The following is an 18,169-nucleotide window of genomic DNA, read 5'->3' as shown; positions in this document are numbered from 1 at the left end:
TTCCCTGAGAAGTCAAGCCATCCCTGATGGCGTGACTACCTGTGTTCTAAAACAAAAGAAAGCAGGAGATGTAAAGGTCTGAAACTCTGAATAGGTGCACTGGAATCAGACAACCAAGCACTTAAGGCTAATTTCCTATTGGACAATAACTCTATTAGTATATGCTTGGAAAAAATGGCCCTTCTCACTATTCCATGCTGACTCGATCTTTTGGTATATACAGATAATCATAAAAGGGATTAGAAGGTAGAGTGAGACAAGCCAGAGTCACTTTGGAGGAGGACAAGAAGAAGGGAAGTTGGTGGAGAGCTTGTGGCAGTTTTGTCCATCCCCTTCACTTTTTCCCCTAAAGACCAAGGACTTTTGCTTATCCTGACTCCAGCTGATTCTGAGGCCTCCAGAGAGCTAGCTCAGACTTCACATGTATTCTGGACTTAATATTTTGGCAGATATTATTAGGTTTATTCCCTTTTGTGTTAACACGTTTTAGAAGGGGTGAGGGTTGATAAGGGACAAGAGCAGTGCATGTTTTCATATTTGTTTTGCTTCTTCCCTCTTTGTATAACATTCTAAGACATTTCATGGAAATATGATAATCAGCATAGGTCTTTTCTGCTTTTTCTAAAGGAGTGATGAGTGTATATGCTTCTATGGATGCATCAACTTCCTTGTTACCCTCGAATATGAGTCCTTGTTTATTAGTATGAGATTTCACATGTAAAATAAAAAAGGGATTGACACATTGTCAGATTGTGTTTTGAGCTACTGATTTCTGATGATCCTTTTATGCTGGCTGTTTCTATTCTTTGTACAATCCCACAACATATTGGCTATCAGAATATAATTTTTATAGGGACTTCTAGCATAACAGCTTGGATAATAACATACAACTCACTCTTTTGAGTGGAAGCATAAGGAATGGAATATGCATTCTTAATATGCATGGCAGAGCATAAAATGGCTGCCTTATGATCCCTCATAGTGTCTGTGAAAACATTGGGACCAGCTACAGGAGCAATTTTGGTAAACTTGAGAATAATCCAAGGCCAGTTTTCATACCGTGTTTCCCCGATAATAAGACACTGTGATATTAATTTTTTTGGACAGAAAAACACCAGAGGGCTTATTTTCAGGGGAGGGCTTATTTTAATGAACATTGACAGCAATTTTAATAAATAGGTAAATGTGAACAAAAAAAGTACTTTTATTCAATAATGATCATGTCATCTTCTTCCTTTTACATACAGATTTAACTCTGATATACCCAAATAGTCCTGGAATATACATCCTCTCAGTTTTCTTCCCTTTTATATCTAGGAAGTTTATCCCAGTCTTGATATCCCTAGCTAACATCCTGATACAAATTTTTGGACTACTTCTATCCATTTTACCACCTTAGACCCAGTCCAGGTATTGGCAGAGGCCCTTCCTTACCCTCATGCCTCCCGAGAGCCTCCTTAGGAAAGTCCTTTATCACTGGGGTCGACAGCAGTCTACACCAAAAACAAATTTAGGAGAGCTAATCCTTCGGGGTCTCCCTCGACCTAGCCAATAGACCCCCAGACTACTGAAAGCTTCCTTAGGAAAGAGGATTAGTAGTGAATTATATAATTATTTGAAAATAGATACACTTTTATTGGGGAGAGGACCAGTGTATATGAAGGATAAATAATGATCATGTCATCTTCTTCAATAACATAGTCGTAAGTGTCCATACCCTGAATTCCATCCTGGATGTCTTGCGCCTCTATTTCCTTCAGAAGAAGTGGACCCAATCTGTCATGTCCAGCAATATAGCTCTCTTTAAATGAACATGTCTTGTCCAGGTAATCTGCTCGTAGTGCCTTGGCGACACAGCTGTCAGTAAATTTATCCCATGACTTCTTCACCCAAGTCACGACTTCTTGCAGACAGGACTTCACAAAGTTTCCACTCTGATTTCTTTCCATTCTATTTTCAATGTAGTCATTGACTTCCATGCGCAAATGGTCCTTGAATGGCTTGTTTATTCCAATATCAAGGGTCTGGAGATAGGCAGTCATTCCTGCAGGAATCATTACTTGATTTATTCTTCTCTCTGCAAGGAAGTTCTTCATTTCTTTAGCACGGTGAGTGCTGGCTGAATCCCAGATTATCAGACCTCTTTGGTTACCTCACATAACAAGTGGCAGCATTAAATCAACCAACTTTCATATAACAGCTTGTGTACACCAGGCTTTTTTGGTTTCAAGAACGTAAATGCTTGATACACGTTCAATCTTATCTTTCTTGCCTTACTGATCATTAGAGGTGTGGCTTTCTTTCCATCCAAACGAATTGCCAAAACACAGGTGACCCGTGCAGACAGAATAATAAAATTATGACCATCAGTCCTTCTTTTCACTCCATCATGCCCCTCAATAATGTTTTAACCCCATTATGCTCCCTGAGTGCTCCTTCTATCCTCCATGATGCCCCCTGAGTTCTTCTTTTATCCTCCATCATGTCCCCTCACTCCTGCTTACATACCGGATTTTTATGTTGTCCTACCTCAGCTCTCCTCCGCGGCACTGCTCTCAATGGCGCCAGCAAGCAAATCACTGGGGAAGAACAGGATGACGCGCTCACTGCTGCAGCTCTGATTGGATGCAGCTCGGAGCACGGCGTGCGTTTCACCCGGGGTGGGGGGAGAGGGGAGGATGGTGCATACAGAGGGTACCATAATGTAGTGTGTAGCGCAGGGGATCACTTTCACTGCAGTAGCAACCTCAATAGGGCTTATTTTCGGGGGAGGGCTTATTTTAGAGGAATCTTACACAGTAAGGGGAGGGCTTATTTTCAGGATAGGTCTTATTATCGGGGAAACACGGTAGAACTTCACATAGGTGAGGACTTTCCCTGCTTTAATTTCACCTGCTTCTAATAGTTCAGTCTATAACTCATCCTGTGCCAATAAGAATTTCAGTCGGCTCTTATCCATGTTGATCTACCCTTTTTACTACTAATTTGTAAAATGCAGACCAGCACTTTCCTAATAATCTCATTTATACTATCCAAGTGGGGTTCTATTACCTTCTTAATTTTTGACATATATATCCACTCAATAATACTATTTCCTTGATATATTACTGCTAAGGGTTGTTTTGGGGCAAGCAATACAGACGTTTCAGTGGAAATCTGAATATCTTGCCTTCCAGTTTGAACATCATGTAACCTTCTTCTTATAATCTCCTGAATACTAATTATGGCCTCTTAGGACCATTTCCTAGATGAAGTCAGGCAAGGATTGCCCTTCAATAGTTCATATTTTCATATTTCTGCATGAGTTATTAAGAATAGTGGCTTGTGGCCTCAACTACTGTATATTCCCTATCATTTTCTGAAAGCCATTTATGTGATCTGTGATACTCTTTGCATGATAGTGTCTTGACTCACTTCAAATCCTAGATATTGATACAGGGCTGCTTTTTTAATCTTATCTGGAGCTATTCTAAGCCCCAAGGCATGTAATGCCTTTTTCATAATCTTCAGTATTTGTTTTAGTATATCTAATATATCAGATAATTGCCTAGAATATAATGTAGCATGTAAGTGTCAGAGTATTGTTGTTTTACTTCCTTTATGGCCTTATCAACATACCACTGACAAATTGTGGGACTTCTTTATTCTTTGGCATAGCACATCCACTGATATCTATATTTCGTACCACCTAGCATGATTTTAAATAGATTAAATAGATTCAGACAATGGGTTGGCTAGTTAGAAGTTTAAATGAGCAAATAATAGACTCAATTATTATATATATATTACAATGTTTATAATTTGTGGACAGAAAATTAGTAGTGAATTATATAATTATTTGAAAATAGATACACGTTTTATTGGGGAGAGGACCAGTGTATATGAAGGAGAAATAAATACATATTGATTATTAATACTTCAAATATAGAGGCAAATGACTAATTAAAATCTCACAACTTAGATATAGATATTTGGCTGAAACCTTGTATGAATTTTATGGAAGTTGAAAAATATTTTTATGAATTTTTAACGAATATGTGTGTGTGTGTGTGTGTGTGTGTGTGTGTGTGTGTGTGTGTGTGTATGTGTAGAATAGAGAGATAAAGAACTTACAGGAATGTATGAATTTTTTTTCCTGTATTTTATTTTCATTATTTCTGTGTTTCCCCTATGACCTGTATAATATGTGCAGGCCCATATTTACTTGAGCCTTGGCCAGCTATAAACATATTTACTTAATATGAGCTGATGACATTAATCAGTATGTGACATTTATCGATATTTAGCCTAGTGCTTGATCACTATCTGCTTGATTAGCCTGAAGGCCTGATTTTGTTTCCTAGAAATCAGGTGATTTCAGGGAAAAAGAAACCTTCCTTTCCAATCTTTCCAAATAGCAACAACCAATTAGATGCCACCCCTCCCCCCCGCTTCGCAATGCTCTCTTACTTGTGATGTAATCTCTTGTATAAAAGCTGTGTATCTTTACTACTTCTTTAGCCCTTCTATCACGAGCTTTCTCTTTCTTATCTCATGATGAGATGGCTCACCCCCAGAGGCTTTAATAAACAAATTTTCTCTTTTCTACTGAGTGATCTAAGTAGATTTTGGGTAAGGGTCTTCTACATCTCTCACAGTTGGGGGCTTGTCCAGGATGGGGTCTTTGGGGGAGATGGCTGTGTGCACCCCGGACAGGGATAGGCATCCATGGAGTAGTTTTCTCCATTGTCTTTGGCTCTGGATGAGCAGCCTCTCTCCTCTCTTAGACAATGACCCGAGGCAGGTATACTCAGTGGAAAGCAGAACTGAAGATTGAAGGAAGTAGAGTCCTGATGGCCAGCAATTGCAGCCTGAAAGATATATACACATGTAAACTCAGGGTAAGCTCTCAGTAGTCTGGGGGTCTATTGGCTGGGTCGAGGGAGACCCCGAAGGATTAGCTCTCCTAAATTTGTTTTTGGTGTAGACTGCTGTCGACTCCAGTGATAAAGGACTTTCCTAAGGAGGCTCTCGGGAGGCATGAGGATAAGGAAGGGCCTCTGCCAACACCTGGACTGGGTCTAAGATGGTAAACTGGATAGAAGTAGTCCAAGAATTTGTATCAGGACATTAGCTAGGGATATCAAGACTGGGATAAACTTCCCAGATATAAAAGGGAAGAAAACTGAGAGGATGTATATTCCAGGACTATTTGGGTATATCAGAGTTAAATTTGTATGTAAAAGGTGAAAATAGAGTTTTGTGTGTATGTCTGTTTTGCATTGCTTTTGTTCTGTGTTAAAAATTAGCAAACCTGTAAGGGATAAGAATTCAGGCTCTGTGTTGCAGGCTTAGAAAAATAACAGGCTGAATTGTGGGAACTGGAATTCATTCAGAGTAGTAATTTTTTCAGAGTGGCTCAGAATGTATTGGTCTTAGATCATGTTAAGGTAACTTGGGAACTATTTGGGCTTCTCAAGAAAAGAAAATCTTTTTTCTCTTTCTCTCCTTCTGCCTCTGGCAGTGGCTTTGCAGGAAGGGGGAGAGAAGGGGAAAAAATAAAAACAGATTGAAAATTTGGAAAGTTTTGAGAAAACAGAAGAGTAGTGTGCTATCTGGCTAAATCCTGCCAGAAGAAAAAAAAAAAAATCTCAAGGTAAAGCAAGGATTGGTGCTTAACTCTTTCCTGGCTTACTAAAGAAAAGAAGTTTGAATGGAATATCTAGATAGATTTTAGGAAATTTCACAAACTAAAGTACTGCTTAATTTTAAAATAACTTTAAATTGGTATGTGTGTTAAGATGGGAAACAAGATTGGAAATAAGAAATTTCAGATATTGGAAGGGAGGAATAAAAATAAAGTAAGAGAACTAAATAGATGAACACAGGGGCTCTCTGACCTGTTTGATCTGTGGGAAAACTAGGCATGTTTCTAAAAATTGTCCCAGGAGAAGAAAGAAAAATCATAATTAGCAAGTTTGCTTTCATGGAATTAGAAAACAGAAAGTTTAAGAAGACTAAATTTGGTAATTGTTTTTCTGAAACATTTGATTAAGAGTTTTGGGAACTTACTATATTTTAAAGAGGTACTATAGTTTTGAAATTTGGGGAAATAATTTTACTGTTACTTTGCACATGTTAGATTTATTCTGAGTATAAAATCTTAAGAATTGTTTGAATTTTGTGGCCTTTAAAATTGAAGAGAAAAACTTTTTTTTTTATTATTTGGTTGAACTTCAAATTAGAAATATAGATTATTAAACAAAATGCCAATAACTTACCTTAGGGGAGGTCGTGTTTGTATCTCCCTACTTAAATTTGTATTGGGTAATTTATAAACTATATTATAAGTTTTACAAAATTTGGTTCAAAATTAATTGTGACTTGAAGTTTAAAGTTTAAAAAACGTGATTTAAAGACAAGGGATAAGAGAGATTTACAAAAGCAATTAATAGTTTAAATTGAGTATCTAGTCAGAAGGTGTATTGGTTTGGGAGTGTTTAAAGTATGTTGGAGAAGGTTTGAGTGAGTAGGCATTGGGAGGAGAGACAGAGAGATGGCTGTGAGATGGGATCTGTTTTTGGAGAGCAGCAGAGCAGCAGTGGAAAGCTGCAGCCACTTTTGGCTGAAAAAAGCAAACTGATTTAAAGGGACAGGCTGCTCTTACAAGATATTAATTGATTATTTGTTTCTTTAGATACATAATGGTTTTGTTTAAAGAAAATGATCAGAAATGTGATATATACTTTGAGTTATTTCAAAAAATTTTAATTGATTTTTCAAGAACTTTTCAGATTCTTTTTATATGAAAATAGGAAATTTTAATTAACTACATTGATGCCAATTATCTGAAAGGGACTCTAATAATTTTTGCCTTCATTCTTTTGAAAATGTTTTTGTTATGAACAATATGTAGTTTGGGATTTTTCTGTGTATTGGGTATTTTAAAAACAAAATGATTGGTGTAATGTTCAATTTATTCAAGATTCAACATCTACTTGGTATATAAGAATTGTGTGAATTTTCTGGGATAAATTTCTTACTGTCACCGATATATGGTCATGGTAAATAACTGGTATTTATCTGAAACTTTGGAGATAAAATCTCTTGGACTTATAGTTAATAGTATTTGGGAGTCTTAAAGCTCCACTCTCTGATGTGCTGAAGGTTGAGTTTTAACTTTAAGTTTATAACTTGTATGTTATAGTTATGTTCTTGCATTTTTTTCTTCCTGTGACTGATTTTTATGATCAGAGCAATAGTCAGTAAGAACTGTTAATGCAATTCAAATATGTCATACCTTGCTGTTTCCAGTCTGGTTATATGTAATCATTATATCCTAAATGCTTAGGCAAATAAATATTTAGCCTGGTCATCTGTCTGTTACTGGTTATTGTGTTTATGATATTTAAATGTTTTTCAAAAGGTTTCCAACTAATGAGAGGACAATTAACAATGGTCTGTGAAATCTAACTGCTGTTTTATTTATTGGGAATATAGCTGACAACCATTTGCCTGCCTTGTGAAGCAAGTTCAGCTGTTGGCTCTTCACATTTGGCAGCGGTCTGGTGAATCAAGTCTTTTCTATCTCAGACTGTTCTAACCTTGTTAGATTTGATTTTTTTGTTGTTCTAGATTTTGGTCAAATTACAGATTATTGAACCTCTTCTAAGGCATGAATCAGCCCAGCTGAAGCTTAGATTGATGTCATACCCACACCCCTGCATGGATTGAGAGCCTTTTCCCATTTCTCAGCCTGAAGCAGCTAAGATTGAGACCATCGCCCCTGCTCCTGACGTAATTTGGACTGATATGGGGGAAGTAGGAAAGTGGTTGATGAATTATTGTTAAAATTACAACTATATTATTGTGTGTTTAAGATTTGGGATGGAAATTGTTAAATTGTGTAACTAGTGCTGTTATGGATGTATGTATAGGAATTTTTTATGTGAGATAGTTATTTAGTTTTGAAATCCCTTATTCTGTTGGAATTGCTGTGGCAGACTATTCTCTGATAGCCTATTATTAGGAAACCTCCAAGATATAGACACTTGTCTTGAGACTGGCAGTCTCCAGCCCTATAACCCCAGTTTCTTAATTAGTATCTCAGCATTCTCAAAGGACATTGCAGTTTTGAGATCAAGTTCGGGGTTTGCCTGCCTTCATGGTCTAATTGTGTACATTTTGCTCAGAAATCTTTTCTGGATTCAAGTAGCAGCTCCTGTTCTATCAGAGGGGACAGGTGGAGCTACTCTAGGCCCCACTCTTTCCCTTCTTTGAAATCTCTGACAGACTTGGGGTGCCCTTCTTAGCATGGGGCTGTCTTGAGCACTGCTACTCCCTATATAAGCAGAAGCTGAGTTAAGTGCACAAATGACTGAAGACCAACTAACACAGTGAACTGTGATTCTCTGGCTGAGATGAGGGCCTTTGTACTGCTGATAACTCTGGGGTTGTCAGGAAGAGACTTGCCCTTGCTATAAGTCCTTGTATTTTCTAGTTTCATTTTGATTTATTTGCTTCACATTGGGTTGCCCAAAATTATGATGCTGAGGCCTCCCAAGTATCTAGGGGAGGTAATTCAATAATTCAAATATTCAGAAGGAGAGTGTGTAATGTTGTGCCTCAGTTTCCCTAGATTGTTATCTTTGTTAATTTATCTATATTTTTATGTTTGCCAAATGCCAATCTGTTTTGTGATAACTGTTTCTAAGATATTCGGTGGAAGCAATTTTTATGGTATGAACTTATTGCAATCAGTGGTATTATCTTGTTGCCACTATGTCTATCCTGTACATTAGTAACCAGAATAGTTTAATGGTCCCTATCAAAATATTGCCTACTGAAGATGCTATTAGAACGATTCTTCAGAGAAAAGGCTGGAATGTATTAGAGAAGATGATCTTGATGGTGAACTTGATAAACAATGTGTAGATATGTTAATTGAGTTTGAACAGTGTGTAAGTACTTCTTAGGAATATGATAAAAATCATTTACATGATTTGTAAAGGGGGAATTGTGTGGAATAGAGAAATAAGGTGAAGAACTTACAGGAATGTCTGAATTCTTTTTCTATATTTTATTTTCATTATTTCTGTGTTTCCCCTATGACTGTATAATATGTGCAGGCTCATATTTACTTGAGCCTTGGCCAGCTATAAATATATTTTCTTAAGCTGAGCTAATGACATTTATTAGTATTTGACATTTATCGATATTTAGGTGATTTCGGGGAAACAGAAATCTTCCATTCCAATCTTTCCGAATAGCAACAACCAATTAGATGCCTCTCCCTCCCGTTCTCAATGCTCTCTTGTGATATAATCTCTTGTATAAAAGCTGTGTATCTTTACTACTTCTTTAGCCCTCCTACCACGAGCTTTCTTTCTTATCTTGTGATGGGATGGCCCACCCTCCAGAGATTTTAATTAACAACTTTTCTGCTTTTACTGAGTGATCTGAGTAGTCATTTTGGGTAAGGGTCTTCTACATCCCTCACATATATACATATAGATGAAAATAGACTAAATGAAAATGGACAAATCATTCCTCTCACAGTTATTATGATTCTAATACTTCCTACATACCTTATCTTATACCATATCTTATTCATACAGTATGTTGCATATATTATCTGTTTTTACTGCAAATTTATAATGAACAGTTATCTTTCATGTCTAGAGACATAGCTAATAAATGAAAGGAGCTAAATGTGAACCTAGTTCTTTAGATGGCAAATTTAATAAAGTCATTATTTTGAAGTTTCTGTTTGGTTTTCCTTCTTGTAGGACACATGGATTATGTGCCCTTTGCTCCAGCTGCTTTTGAGAATATATAGATTATGTCTATATCTGACTGAGTCTATATATGTTGTCTTCCTATTGCTTCTCAAGCCAGAACTTAGTTTGGTTCTAATTAATGCAAATACTCTATCTTGTGAATTGGTTATATACATTATTTGAATTTGCACTACATGGTTTTATTGGGCTAGAACCAATGACCATATTTTACTAAGTATGATTTCAAATAGTTTGAATATATGGGATAACTTCAGGGAAGTCATTATTTGTACTAATCAAGAGTTATTTGTATACTCACAGTATTGGCTGAAGAACCAATGAGGAGGTTCAAATCCCTGCCACTTTTCCCCCACCCCCACCAAATGTTCCTTTTTTTTTATGGCTTCCAATCATAAGGACTCTTCAAAAAACTTCATGGGAGAGTAGAGTAAGGGAATGGTAGAGGCTTTATTTTTTCCAATTTCTATACATGACTGAGTCAAAATCTCAAGATGGATAAATCCATGTGATCTTATAAGTTTCAGAAAGTCATGAGGCCCTGGAAGGCCACTAAAACTGGGGCTGTAGTATCTACTGAAGTGATCATTTGTGATGATAATAGCAGGCTGGAACAAAAGGTTGGCATTTGAGAAAGAAGAGCCACTAGAAAAGATCTGCTTTGGACACACACACACACACACACACACACACACACACACACACTGTTTGATTAAACATTATTCATGAAAAATGTGAAATTACTTATTAAAAGAATTGTCAAACTCAATTATGTGCCAAGATTTGCTTTATGCCTTCTAGAAGATAACTACAAATTACAAGTTGGCTTTATGTTAAATTTGCAAATCCAATATATTTAAATTATTCTTTTAATGTACACTCTAATTCCCTCATATTCATCATTGCTTTCTATATGGGAAAAAATAATCTATACTATTATCTGATACATGGGATAACATTTTTACTTTCTCTCCTTTGGGAAAATTCTAAATTCCCAAGAATGATACTACTGTAAATAGACATTTTCTCTTGTGAAGCAAGGTTGGAGGTTAAGGGAGGAAAGGAGGAGGAGAAGTCAATAGATGTTTTAATAGCTTCCAATTTCATAGCTTTCTTCTGCTATTTGAAGGTAAGGCTGCTCTCAAAATTGAACCCTGGGGAAAGGGTGAAGGCTGGTAAAAAACAAAAATTGGAATGAAGTTCCCTTATGCCAAGGGATATGCAGCTAGCTGTTGCATTTGATGCGGGAACTTGGGCATAGTTTTGGAATTCTTTGCATCTATAAGGTAACTAGAGGACTTAGCAGATTGAGTATCGAATAGGACGTGAGAAAAACCTCATATTTTTTGGTTGATTGTTGTCCTTTGTTGGTGAAGAAGACCAAAATGACATTACTATGTTAAGAGTCCAGTTACAGTGTATCTGACTTTGGCTGATCAGACCAATACGAGTTCTGAATGCTCTGCCACAGATTGGACACAAATAGTCCATATGAACATTTGGGATTTGGGATTGCTTCTCTAACTGTGCATCTCTCTTTTTTTGGGGGGGCTAATTCAATTCTGCTTGGCTCATAGAAAACAGGATCTTTTCTGATGAGGGCATGCCATGCTAAATGATGTTGTGCCAGTGTCTCCCATGTCATACAATCAATTATAAAGTGTATCACTATTTTTTACCACTTTGTGAGCACTTTCCCTTGGGAGCTCTCTATATCCTCAGATACTTATTAGCTACATGATTTGCCTCAGTTTCCTCATCTGTGAAATGGAAATAATAATGCACCCGTCTCCCAGCATTGTTATGAAGATAAAGTGAGATTATATTAACAAAGTGCTTAGGCAAGACCTGGCATATACTAAGCACAATAAAAATGTTAGTTATGATTACAATGATGATGATGATAATTATTGGAGGGATTCTCCACAGAGGGCTCTTATAAAGTTGATTGCAGCCTTCCCATATGGAGAGTCTAGCATATTCTTAACTAGTTAGATTTTTGCTTATGGTATGAACTTATTGCAATCAGTGGCCACTGTCTATCCTGAATAATTACATTAGCAACCAGAATAGTTCAACAGTCCCTATCTAATATTGTGTCCAACTGTGGTTGATCAGACCAATACAAACTTGGAATGCTCTGCCACAGGTTGGACACAAATAGTCTCTATGTTCAAATATTTCAAGTGCCATCTCTAACTTTTCATATCTCTCATTTCTTCTGAGCTAATTCAATTCTGATTTGCTCATAGAGCACAGCACTTTCTCTGATGAGCGCATGCCATACAGGCCAGTGCTATGTCCATGACTTGCAATCAATTTTAAACTTCTAGAAACTTACAGAAAGTTTTTATTGGTTTTTTTCTGACTTTGTGAGTAACTTGTGCTATGTGAGTTCTTCATAAAATAGTCTTTTCAGCAAGCATAAATTTGGCATTCCATACAATGTGACCAGTCCAACAGAATTGCACTCTCTGCAGTTGTGTTTGAATGATTGGCAGTTTAGCTTGAGAAAGGACCTAAGTGTCTGTTATCCTACCAGGTAAAACCTTTAGATGCCTCCTAAGACAATCCAAATGGAAGCAATTTGGTTTCCTAGCATGGTGCTGGTATACTATCCAAATTTCACAAGCATATAACAATGAGATCTGTACAATTCCTCTTTAAATCTTCAGTTTGATAGTCAGTTTAATAGACTGATTAATACCTATGTTCTCCCATACTTTCCCTCAGAACCTCCCAAACACTTTGATAGCTCTGAAAAAAGTGTGCCAACCTCATTGTCAATGTGTACATCCCTGGAAAGTATACTGCCAAAATCAATTAATCTACACCATTCAGAACTTCTCTATTTGCCGGAACAGTGGTTCCACATATGAATGATGTGATGTTGGCTGATGGAACACCTATGTTTTCTTGGTGTTAATTGTTTACACCAGTTAAATTAGCACAAACGGCAGAGATCTCTCCACATTTTGTTGTAGCTCAGCTTCATAGACTGCATTAAGTGCACAATCATCTGCAGAGAAAAAAGAGAAGCAAACACTTATGCCATAAAGAACGAGATTATAAATAGATTAGAGGAACATAGAATAGTTTATCTCTCAGACTTGTGGAGGAGAAAGAAATTTGTGACCAAAGATGAACTAGAGACCATTACTGATCACAAAATAGAAAATTTCGATTACATCAAATTAAAAAGCCTTTGTACAAATAAAACTAATGCAAACAAGATTAGAAGGGAAGCAACAAACTGGGAAAACATTTTCACAGTTAAAGGTTCTGATAAAGGCCTCATTTCCAAAATATATAGAGAACTGACTCAAATTTATAAGAAATCAAGCCATTCTCCAATTGATAAATGGTCAAAGGATATGAACAGACAATTTTCAAAGGATGAAATTGAAACTATTACCACTCATATGAAAGAGTGTTCCAAATCATTATTGATCAGAGAAATGCAAATTAAGACAACTCTGAGATACCACTACACACCTGTCAGATTGGCCAAGATGACAGGAAAAAATAATGATGAATGTTGGAGGGGATGCGGGAAAACTGGGACACTAATGCATTGTTGGTGGAGTTGTGAACGAATCCAACCATTCTGGAGAGCAATCTGGAATTATGCCCAAAAAATTATCAAATTGTGCATACCCTTTGATCAAGCAGTGTTTCTATTGGGCTTATATCCCAAAGAAATACTCAAGAAGGGAAAGGGACCTGTATGTGCCAAAATGTTTGTAGCAGCCCTGTTTGTAGTGGCTAGAAACTGGAAAATGAATGGATGCCCATCAATTGGAGAATGGCTGGGTAAATTGTGGTATATGAATGTTATGGAATATTATTGTTGTGTAAGAAATGACCAGCAGGATGAATACAGAGAGGACTGGCGAGACTTACATGAACTGATGCTAAGTGAAATGAGCAGAACCAGGAGATCATTATACACTTCGACAACGATATTGTATGAGGACATATTTTGATGGAAGTGGATTTCTTTGACAAAGAGACCTGAGTTTCAATTGATAAATGACGGACAAAAGCAGCTACACCCAAAGAAAGAACACTGGGAAACAAATGTGAACTATCTGCATTTTTGTTTTTCTTCCCGGGTTATTTATACCTTCTGAATCCAATTCTCCCTATGCAACAAGAGAACTGTTCGGTTCTGCAAACATATATTGTATCTAGGATATACTGCAACATATCCAACATATAAAGGACTGCTTGCCATCTAGGGGAGGGGGTGGAGGGAGGGAGGGGAAAAAAAAATCGGAACAGAAACGAGTGTCAATATAAAGTAATTATTAAATAAAAAATTTAAAAAAAAAAACTTATGCCAGGGTGATTGTAATTCCAGCAGTTGTGAGCTGGTGCCAATGTAATAGTTTTTATGGAGAGGAGGAAACACAGAAAATGAGAAAAAAGAGAGAGAGAGATTGAAAATAAGAAAGATGCTTGCCATCTAGGGGAGGGGATGGGGGGAAGGAAGGGAAAATCTCAAACATAAGGCTATGCAAGGGTCAATGTTGAAAAATTATCCATGCATATGTTTTGAAAAAAGCTTTTAAAATAAAAAAGAGGAAAAAAAAGAAAATAGGAAAGAAAATTCTACTGAATGTCTTCTTGTGTTTGGTGAAGATGAAACGTACTGGCCTTATTAGTAGGACTGCAAAAACTGATTATTACTTTATTAAAGTATTTAATAATGATAAATTACTGGATTCTGAGCTAATCATTCTATGAGTCTTTATTACTTAATATTTTCTTTTCTGGTTGGGATATAGCTGAATTATTTTTAAAGGTATTTCCCTTTCCCCCCTCCCAGGAAACTATAGACTACAGGCAAATATAGAATTGTCCCCAGAGTTGAGGAGAGGAAATATCATATTGGTTAGCCTAGTTCCTTTATTGAGAAGTCAAGCTTCCAAGCCCAATGTGAAAACTTGCACAAACCACAATGGCAAGTGAAAGCCTGAGACTGGCCCAAGATGTTGGCACTTGGGACCTCAGCTAAGCTATGTGTATCTAGCTGCTATGCTAGATATTATGGTAGAGACTATCAGTGACTAACTGGGCTTCTGTGGAGTCAGGAGAAGTTAAGAAGTTCATTTTTCCTAGACCAATAATACTAGGGTTGGGGAAACCAGTTCTAAACTCAGCTCAGCACGACTCTCTTTTGGAATCCTTACAAAGGGTTAAGTCGTTAGAATTGATAGAAACAATAATTATCTAATTTAGCATGGTTCAGTATGAGTGATCTGATCCTACAAGGAGAAAATATGGGCTAGAACTTAAAACAAGGTACTAAGTGGAACTGATAGAAACAATGCTTGTGTGTTTGGGTTTGCACTTTTAAAAGTTTACACATTAGAGGTTACACATTAGAGATCATACATTGGAGTTCACAAGTAGGGGAGATACACAAAGTTAACTTTATAACTTTGTGAATTCACACCTCCCATAATCCCACTCTCAGAGGAGGAGTCAACCTTTGAGAGAGCATAAAAACAGCTGAGCTCAGTCAGCAGAGGTCAGGAGCGTCAGTTGGAAGATTGCCACAGGTCGGAGTTGAGGCAGAGGCAGAAGCAAAGGACTAGCAATAAGAGCTCTCAGAACCAAGGAAGGAGAGAGGCCTCTAAGAAAGCTAATTGGCCCAAGGAAAGAGACAAGATGTGGAAGGAGAAAATAAACGTTTGGATTTTATCAGGTGCAACATTTGAGGCGATTATTACTCTGAAACTAAGGCTGCCTCTGGAAACCTCCCCAAGAAACCTGCTCCCAGAAAGAATGATCATATATTATAAAAAAGAAGAAAACACCACATTTTTTAAGAAAACCACAACTCTCAATGTTTCTCATGGACTTGAATGCTTGCTCCTGTACCCTTCTCTGTTAACAGGGTTTGTAGTTCTGGAAATGTTTAAAATAATAAGGCTCTTGCCTTGATTTTGTAAAACTATTATCTTGTGCTTTATTTATAAAGAGCAAGTGGTATAATGAATGAATGGACAAGTTTTATTAAAAACAAAGTTATTGCTATAAAATTTGCATTAACCGAGCACTGAACAAGATAAAATGTGAATGAGCCCAGCTATGTCAAAATATTAACAGTTGTAATTTAGTTATATTAATTTTTGAGGGCTCAAAAAATTGTTGTTTTTTTTTTTTAAGTAATAGCAACTCATGAAAAACCATCTTCTAGACATAGAAGGTGACCTACATTATTCCAGGAAATAGCTATATAAGTGAAATTATAGTTCTACACTACCTATTCCTTTTCTTGTAAATTACTTAATCTCAAGTAATAGAAAGGAGCTGGTACCATGTTTATTTCTTCTTGTCTTATAATTCTTCAAATAATTTAATGGTTATTTTATAAGGATTATTAACATTCAGTAATTGAAAAGAGATTTAATTCACAAATATCTGTCAGATATTTAAATATCAATAAGATCTTGCTGAGAATACTTCTCTTATCAATTATTAGCATATATGTAAATCTTAAAGTACTTGCATATGTAAATCTTATCTAATTCTCACAGAAACCTGGTGGTGAAGGATGTGCTGTTATTATCCCAATCTTAGAGATCAACTAAATGATACTGAGTAAGGCCTGGTGATTTATCTAGGTTCACACATATATTTGAGGTTGGATTTAAACTCAGGTCTTCTTCATTGTCCAACACTATGTACTTGTGCCAGCTCTATAATTATCAATAACAGTACAGTTTTCCTGAAAATGTTGATTCATGCTTCTTAAATCATATTAGTTGAAGATCATGATAATGAAAGCACAAAACTTGTGTTTGTATCTCTAACATCTAGCATAGTTGCCTGAAAAGTAAATGCCTGAGAATTGTTTGTCAATTGATTGAATTCCTTGAATATTGTGATGTTCAAGCAATACCGTCTTTCTATTTGAAATTAAGTGATAATGGGAACTCTAGAAGGGAACAAAAAGTCTGAAAATACTTAAATCAATTGATGCAAAGTAAAATGAACAGAACTAAGAGAACAAATTATACAATAGTAAAACATTTTTTAATAAAAATTCATTTTATTTATTTTTTGTTAATGAAAACTAATTCTCTCTCTCTCCCAGCACTTCCTCCATTTGAAAGAAAAATAAAACTATTGTGTCAAATGTGCATAGCCAAAACAAACCAATTTTCATATTGTCTATGACCAAAAATGTATGTCTTTTTTGTTGGGATAAAAATTTTCAATTGAGAAAAACGAGGTCCACAATTCTGAGCATAATTAATGAACAAAATGAATACTTGCCAATAAAAGGAGGTCAATGGCTCTTCAATAGCCAAAGATCATCTTACATTCATAGCAGTTTTTTATATAATTGATTACATAAGGTACAATGATGCAAACTAAACTAAAACTGATTGGTTTAAAGCAAAATTGCATGGTGGGCTTATATTTTATTAAATTATGCTGACTTGCAAGATCCCACGGCGCCCAGCATTTATAGCAAGGAGGTAAAATGAATTGGAAAGTCCTGTGCCAGATACCACTTGACAACAGAGACATCTGGTGCTAGGCAAAATATATCCTACCAGGTTGACTCATCTTCCACTTATTTTCCTCAGATACTTCATGATACAGGAATAGATTGTAACCCTTCAGATTAGGGAATCTGAATACATATGAACTCTACTATAGAGTTAGGAGGTACTTTCTCTATAGTATTGGCACTTTGGTTGTTCATTGCATTGGTCATATTTCTTAGATATATCAAGAGTATTTGTCCTTATAATACTGTTGTTGTGTAAATTGTTTTCCTGGTCCTGCTTTCTTCACTCTGCATAAGTAAATATCACTCAAGTTTTTCTAAAATCATCTTTCATTACTTCTTAGGGCAGAGTAGTATTTTTCTTTAATTATATACTAGTGTTCAGCCATTATCTAATTGATGAATATATCAATTTCTTTGGCCCATTTGCTCCCCAAAAATTTCTAAGTATTTTTATAATCATGGATCCTTTTATTTCTTTTTAAAAGTCTTTTTCACATATAAGCTTAGAAGAGCTATCACTAGATCAGATGTATGCATGATTTAAGATTTTTGGGGTATATTTTTCAAATTGCTCTCTAGAATTGATAGACCAGTTCACAACTCAATGAACAGTCCATTAATATATTGTTTCCCCTACATTTTCCTCTCCAGCATTTTTTTCCCTTTTATCTTTTCTCATATACTAATCATGCAATACAACCTGAAAGTTATTTTAGTTTGCATTTCTCTAATTACTAATGACTTAGAACATTTTTTCATATGGCTGTGACTTGGATTTTTTTTCATGGAAACCTTTTTTATTTTTGTTTTCATTTCCTTTTAAAAAACATTGATATAACACTTTAATGTTTACAAATCA

The sequence above is a fragment of the Antechinus flavipes genome, chromosome 5, assembly GCF_016432865.1.
Source record: "Antechinus flavipes isolate AdamAnt ecotype Samford, QLD, Australia chromosome 5, AdamAnt_v2, whole genome shotgun sequence".
NCBI lineage: Eukaryota > Metazoa > Chordata > Mammalia > Dasyuromorphia > Dasyuridae > Antechinus > Antechinus flavipes.
Note: the sequence above shows the minus strand (reverse complement) of the source record.